A 7500-nucleotide genomic window follows, 5' to 3' on the forward strand; every position below is an offset into this window, starting at 1 on the left:
ATATTAAAGTATTAAACGCAGTATTATTACTCTGTTTATTAATGTTCGCATATAATCGCGCATTATACGAAAATATTCATTTATAACTAAAATAGCTCCGAATGATCGTTATGTATAGTTGATGAAAGAACATATCCACCGTGAAGTTATTCAAAATTGAAGTTTGCTATAACTAATACATAATACACACACATATATATATATATACATATATGTATATATTTATTTTATATTTAGTTAATATATATATTAAAATAATAACTTTTCAAGTTTGATTTTGAAGATTTCCTCTCCCTTGATAACGCGGAAACATACTCGTTAGGCGTTAAATTACGTCGCTTTTTTTTTTTTTATCCCTCCCCTTCCCCTTTCTTCTTCCATTTCTCCCTCTCTCTCTTTCCCTCATTTATTATTATTATTATTATTATTATTATTATTATTATTATTATTATTATTATTATTATTCCTCCTCCTCCTCCTCCTCCACCTCCTCCTCGTTCACCTCTACTCCATATTCAAGCTTTCCATTCGTATCACGTTTGCAATGGCCGAAAGGAAAACTTTATATATATATATATACACGGATTAATCGGCAAATTTCCGGAAAATGCGATTATTCGAAATGTAGAGCTTTTCCCGGGCGCTTTTCTCGGCTTACTTTTTTTTCCCTCTTTCTCTCCTACCCCCCCCCCCCCCACCCCTCTCATGTCGCGTAATCTATAACGCACATAAATTTTTCAGAATTTCAAATGCGCCGCCGCGTTCGACGCGTTTATCGGGCGTTGAATTAATTGATTTTGCTTGCACTGTCAACGACCGATGTCAGTTCGAATATACATATTCGTTTGAATTTTAGGCTTCTCTATGAAAAGACACGCACGCACGTATGTTTACGTATGTGTGTTTTAGAGAGTGCAAGAGAGAGATAGAGGAATACGTACAGTTAGGTAGATCGCCATTTTCTATTTATGCAATTTTTAATTTTCTATTTACCTTGAGCAATCTTTTCTTTCTTTCACGATAAATAATTATTGAAAATCATATGAAAATTGATTTGCATCGTACGTACGTATCTATGCACATTCTATTCACATTATCGTATAAAACCAATAGAACTTAATGACGTTCAAACGAAATACTTTTGTTAATTGATCATATAAAATTATCTATGATATATCGTCGTAAATATTATATAGATCTATTATATAATATAATATATCTTCTATAGATATCGTTCTCTCGTTTATAATATATTATACGATATAAATCTAAAAAAATGATGATGACCGATAATAATGACAATGACGATGAAAAAAAGAGTAATCGAGAATATAAAGATTGACGGAATAATAATAATAATTTACATAGATATATTCAATTTGATCGTGAAAATATTCATTTAGGTTTGATTTTGACAAATTATAGACGAGAAGAATGAGGCTTAATGGAAAAGAAAAAGAAAGAATGAAAAAAGAGAAAGAAAGATAAATATGAGAATTCAAAAGAAAGGAAAATAGCGAAGAAAAAAGAAAAGAAAAAATAAATAATAATCGAACGAACGGGAAGAAAGTGAAAAGGGGAGAATGAAACCAAAAAAAAAAAAAAAAAAAAAAAAAAAAGAAAAAAGAAATTAGAATAAGAATAAATTAGAAATAAGTTCGACGTATTGTCGTATTAATTAGACGATTACGTGAGAATAAAGATCACGAGCCTGTTAAAAATCATTCGATCGTGGTCTCTTCGTGAATGATAAGATGGACCAATAGATGAGTGGGGAGAGAAGGAGTTAGAGGAGCGGGAGGGCCGGCGGGTGAGTGGATTGAATGTGCGAATACGGTCGCATACGTACGAACTCGCATTCGTTGTATTCTTTAGCAAACACGATATGCAGATGGTTTTCAAAGCGTAACGCGCGTTGGTGAGAGGGAGGATGGGAGGGTGGAAGGGAGGGTATCATCGTTTGCTCGGCGGATCAAAGGATATCATCGGTGTACTAGAATTGTCCAGGTGTTATGAACGAAAAGGGATAAGGTGTGTGTGCACGCGCGCGCGCGCTATATCTCGCCTCCCACCCCCCGACCCCTCGACCCCTGCCCCCTCATCTTCATTCTCGCTCACACCATAACTTTAGCCTGAAAGAGAGGGGTTTTCGTTGATCGATACAAATTGGAAATATTCGTTGAAATGGAAAATTATAGTCAAACGTGTGAAGGGGGAGTGCCTCTTAATACGATTTACAGGTTGATGATGAGTCGCGAGGATGGTAATGGGAGGGGGAGGATGGTCGAACAAGTAGGAAAGTAATAGGGTAGGGATGGATAGGCCAGGAGGGATAGGAACGGGGAAGTAGATTTTGTCACGAATTTCATTCGCGATCGTATATCGATTAGTACGATTTTGTTTGCGTTTTTCTTTTATCTCTGTTTTTTTTCTTCTTCCTTTTCTTTTTTTTTTTTTTTTTTTTTTTTTTTTCATGTTGTTAATTAAATAAAATATTGAGCTTGTGTGCTCTTTCGAGCGTATTTTTCTGTTCTCTTTTTTATTTATTTATTTATTTATTTATTTATTTATCTGTTTACTTGTTTTTTCTTTTTTTTTCTTTTTTTTTTTTTTTTCTTTCGAATCATCTACTAGTTCGGTCCATTCTATTGCTATTTTGAAATTGATCGACTCTTCAAGGGTATGAAGTATTGTGAGGGCTCAGTGGATGAGAGTGGGTGAGTAGTGAGAGGGGGAGGAGAATGAAAATTCGCAGGAGTGTGATATCTATCAATTTGTATACAATTTTGTTTATAGTGGATTGATTTTTTATTTTTATTTTTTTATTGTATTTTTCTGATAAAAGCGAAGAGAAAAAAAGGATGAGAGAGAGAGAGAGAGAGAGAGAGAGAGAGTGTGTGTATAAACGCAATGAATTTTTTGTTTCAATATTTTATTAAAATTAAGAAAATTTTATTGATGTTGATCTTTTCAAAATGCATTGAGATGCATCGTCGGTCGGTTAGGGAAAAACAGAGGTTTCCAAATTGCATCGAACGGGAAATGTATTATTATTATTATTATTATTATTATTATTACTATTATTATTATTATTATTAGTAGTAGTAGTAATAGTAGCAGTATTAATATTATTATTATCGTCATTGTCATTATTATTATCAGCATTATTAAAATACTGTTATCGCATCGCGTTTGTTCGTCGATTGGAATATTTTTTGCATCGAAAGAATTTTTCCCCTTGGTATTACGCATTCGATCATTATCTTGCCGAGAGATATGAAATTTCTTCCGGGCTAAATATATATATATATACATATATATGTATTCGTATATACTATCTTTTTGTACATATATATATATATATATGTGCGTGTGTGTGCGTACGTGCGTATGCTGTCTGTTTATGTATGTGTGTGTGTATGCTGTGTTAGGCACTTAAAGGAAGGTAGAAACGCATTTCGATTTATGAGTATAATCGAGTCTCGTTTACATCATATTTCGAAAATCTTCGTGTTATATAACAAATCGTCATTCAGTTTCGAAACTATGAACGATGTATAAATTACGCGGGTTTTCTCTCTCTCTCTCTCTCTCTCTCTCTCTCTTTCATATTTTTTTTTTTTTTTTAAATCATATATATATGTATATATATATATATGTACTAGATATATTGTCTCTTGGGCGATAATTAATGTCATAATTCGTTATAGTTTATATTCAAATAAATGACATTAATATATTTTAATCTGAAAATGTTTGATATCTTATATATAAATAAATAAAGCTATATAATATTTTTGTATTTGACAAAAATTTTTTTATTATCAAAATAAAAATAAATTCTTGTATTAAGCGTTAATAAAGTTTTACTCAATAAAATTTTTTTATTATCTATCTCAAATCAAAATAAATAATATCGCTTAAAATATGTCGTTTGGATAAACTATTTTTTACTATTTTATATTTGAATAAATGACGTTAGTATATCTTCTTCTTTTTTTTTTTTCTTTTTCTTTTGGATATCGAAAGTCACTTTTTCACAAAATTACTTTTACGATTTTTTTTTTTTTTTTTTTTTTTTTTTTTTCTGATTAAATATATTCTTACGATCGAGGCCCAATGAAGCAAAATGATCGTATTGAAAAGAAACATTCGAATGGATAATTTTATTTGATTTTATGCACATTATATTATTTCAAAGATTAAATATCAGCAGAAAAAAAAAAAAAGTAACAATAACAAAAACAAAAGAAAATTTATAACTCTTATAGTAGATTCTTCGAAGATAAATTAATTTAATATTAAATGATGAAATATGTGCGTCCAACGTTTTGTCATACATAAATACATACATACATACATACATACATACATACATACATATGTATGTACGTACGTATGTAAATGCATACGTCAAAGTTTAAATGAAGTTGCTGAGGTAATACTGACAAACAAATAGGATTATATTTTATTCAGAAATTCTCTTCGCGCAAAGGACGAAACTAATGGTATATATAACATATAGATTGGTACGTAAGCGAAGACGTGTCCTGGGTAATCATGTCGCGTGTTCATTCGATGTTATCTAAGAAGTTTCTTGTCGTACGAGACGCGTACATATCTCCCGTGAGGGATGAACGAGGGTGGTAATAAGAGGGAGGAGGATAGGATAGAAGAGAAGAAGAGATTAGGAGGACTAGAGAGGATGGTGATACAATTTCATTATCTCATTAACAATAATTATCGATATATGTATCTTTGATAATTTTAACAATGACCACTTATATATCTATCCCTACACTCCTCTCCCCCCCCTCTCTCTTTCTCTTTCTCTCTCTTTCGAATTATTTTCTTCTGGTGTTAGAATTCTATCGAAATTATCGGTGAAAAATAAATATGTACATACATACATATATATATATATATATATAGTTTTATTATTTATTTCCTGTCTGATATTAATTGAAACACAGTATTGTGTATTTAAATTTAAATCGATCATAATGCATAGACAAACATACACATACATGCGGGCGAGCGTACGTGTATATAAATTCTTTATTTATTTATTTATTTATTTATTTATTTATTTATTTATTTTTTAATTCTTTTTCTTTCTTATCGACAATTCTCGAAAATCTTTTTATTCGTTCGATATAATTTTCACGAATCTCTTTGTGGTCTTTAAAAAGTAAGAAAGAGAGAGAGAGAGAGAGAGAGAGAGAGAGAGAGAGAGAGAGAAATAGATAAAAGCTCAAAGGATAAATTGTGAATTTATCTCAAGCGTCAGATAGTTAAGGCATCGTTTAAGTTTTCTTTTTTCTTTTTTTTTTTTTTCTTTATCTTTTTCTTTTTCTCCTCTCGAATGATCTTCTACAAGAGGCACGACCGTACCAAAGTGGAATTAAAATTCACACGTTTATGTTTTATTCACCATATGCACACGTAGAAAAATATTTCTTAAAGGTCCTTTGATATGAAGCTTAATTGAAATTAACGAAAGATCAAATTGTACAATTTTCTTTTTTCTTTTTTCTTTATCTATCATATAAAATCGCGCGCGCGCATGCGAGAGAGAGAGAGAGGTATATATTCTTCTTACGTTTATTCTCTGTCTCGCTTTTTTTTTTTTTTTTTTTTTTTTTTTTTTTTAATATACATTCCGTCACCGTAATTATTATTACGTCTTTTTATTTGTTCTTTCTCCTTGTTTTTTTTTCTTTCTTTTTTTTTTTTTCGTAAACTAAAAAATTTGTATGGAAAACGTGAAAACTATAATGGGTTTTTGTCTTCGATACGATAGAACGATGTAATATATATATATATATATATATATATATATATATATATATAACGAGAAGTTATAACTTTATAAACGTTCGAATACCTGTTATTGCATATGTCGCGAAGTTTGACGATGTAATCAGTTTAAATAACTTTACACGGCGATAATCGAATGTTAGAAAATTTATCGGTCAAACGCTCGTATAAACTCACACCATATGGGGTCATATTTGAACGCTTTTGAAGCTATGAAAGAGAGAATTAACTTGTTAATTATATGTTATAATCGATCCTTCGATTTTACGTCAGTAAGATCGAAAGAAAAAAAGAAAAAAAGAAAAAAGAAAAAAAAAAAAAAGAAAAAGAAAATCTTGGAATGATCAAGGAATACATATAACTTAGAATCAGATTTATGACGGAATCAAAGCCTTTCCTACTTTCATTTCTAATAATTAAACGGGGTATAGGAGGATATTACTTATATAACTAGTACGACAAATTTAAAAGTAAAAGAAATAAGCAGTGTATAATCATAAAGTAGAGTCACGACGAGTAATATACTTACACGTAATGTTTAACCCTGTTTAAGGTTTTTATCGAAGGTTGTATGGGAATGTAAGATAGAATGAATGCGAACGGGTTAAGGTAAATAATTATATAACGTCAAAATATACGAATAGATTAAAATAGATCAGAAGATAAACGATAGATTGATAAGATAGTATTAAATAGATGGATAAATAGATAGATAGAATAAACATTACGAATGCGAATCTATTGATATTGATAAAGTTTTCTAATCTCGTTAATTACACACACACACACACACATATATATATATATATATATATATATTTATAGACGAATAGAGAATAAAATAATAATATATAATTCTTATCGAATAATTTATCAATATTTTTTGTTACAGAGGAAAATTGAAAATCGAAAATTAAATGAGACAATTCTCAAAGCATTAAAATAATTGATCCTATACATACATACATATATATATATATATATGTAAATGATTGGATATAGGATATAAAAAGAAAGAATTTCAACGAAGTTATAGTTAGGCTAAGTTTAGTTTCGATTCCCTATGGTCATTCGGCTATTGGGTTTCATACAGATAGTAGTGTTTCGGTCTGTTAGAAGAAGGAAAGGTGTTGTGCCTTTTGTAGTTGTTGTTGTTGTTGTTGTTGTTGTTGTTGTTATTGTTATTTTATGTTTGCGAAGTAACTCTCACCTAAATACAAGAACTCTCATAGCTTCTATTTCCTTTCTTCTCCTCGTCCCTTCGTGTTTGCGGTTGCTTTCTACTTCGCTCGTTGTATTCCGCGGTACGAATATATTGGATACTCTCTCGTATACAACGTATGAGTAAGAGAGAGAGAGAGAGAGAGAGAGAGAGAGAGAGAGAGAGAGAGAGAGAGAGAGAGAGAGAGAGAGAGAGAGATAGAGAGAGAGTAAAGCAAGTTATAGATACTCCTTAGCGGTGTGTTGTTGAATTAATAATTATAAGTTTCCTATGGTGTCTCCCTCGATAATATTACATAGACCTACCAACCAGTCATTGTCTTGGGAATAAACTATCGTGAAACCTTTATAAATATATAATTATTCTTACTTACGTAGACTTTGACCATTTGATCTTCTTTTCCACTCCCCCCCCCTCCCTCCTCCCAATTTTCTTTTTTTTCCTTTTATTTATTTCTC

At 30.6% G+C, this 7500-nt stretch overlaps 2 protein-coding genes across 6 annotated transcripts in view; one reads left to right on the top strand and one right to left on the bottom strand.

Annotated features, from left to right (window-relative positions):
• Positions 1–7500, bottom strand: part of LOC124955576 (putative uncharacterized protein DDB_G0292292) — a 66512-nt gene that overhangs the window by 18214 nt on the left and 40798 nt on the right. The window contains exon 1 of one of the 2 annotated variants that reach the window (XM_047510184.1): positions 7031–7454. The exons of the other annotated variant lie outside the window; for it this stretch is intronic. The gene's annotated coding sequence lies outside the window, so the exon portion shown is untranslated. Of the gene's footprint in view, positions 1–7030; positions 7455–7500 lie in introns of those variants that run through there. 2 annotated transcript variants of the gene reach the window in all.
• Positions 1–7500, top strand: part of LOC124955575 (RING finger protein 17) — a 187258-nt gene that overhangs the window by 15999 nt on the left and 163759 nt on the right. The gene's annotated exons all lie outside the window — the stretch shown is intronic.

The sequence above is a fragment of the Vespa velutina genome, chromosome 18, assembly GCF_912470025.1.
Source record: "Vespa velutina chromosome 18, iVesVel2.1, whole genome shotgun sequence".
Classification (NCBI taxonomy): Eukaryota; Metazoa; Arthropoda; class Insecta; order Hymenoptera; family Vespidae; genus Vespa; species Vespa velutina.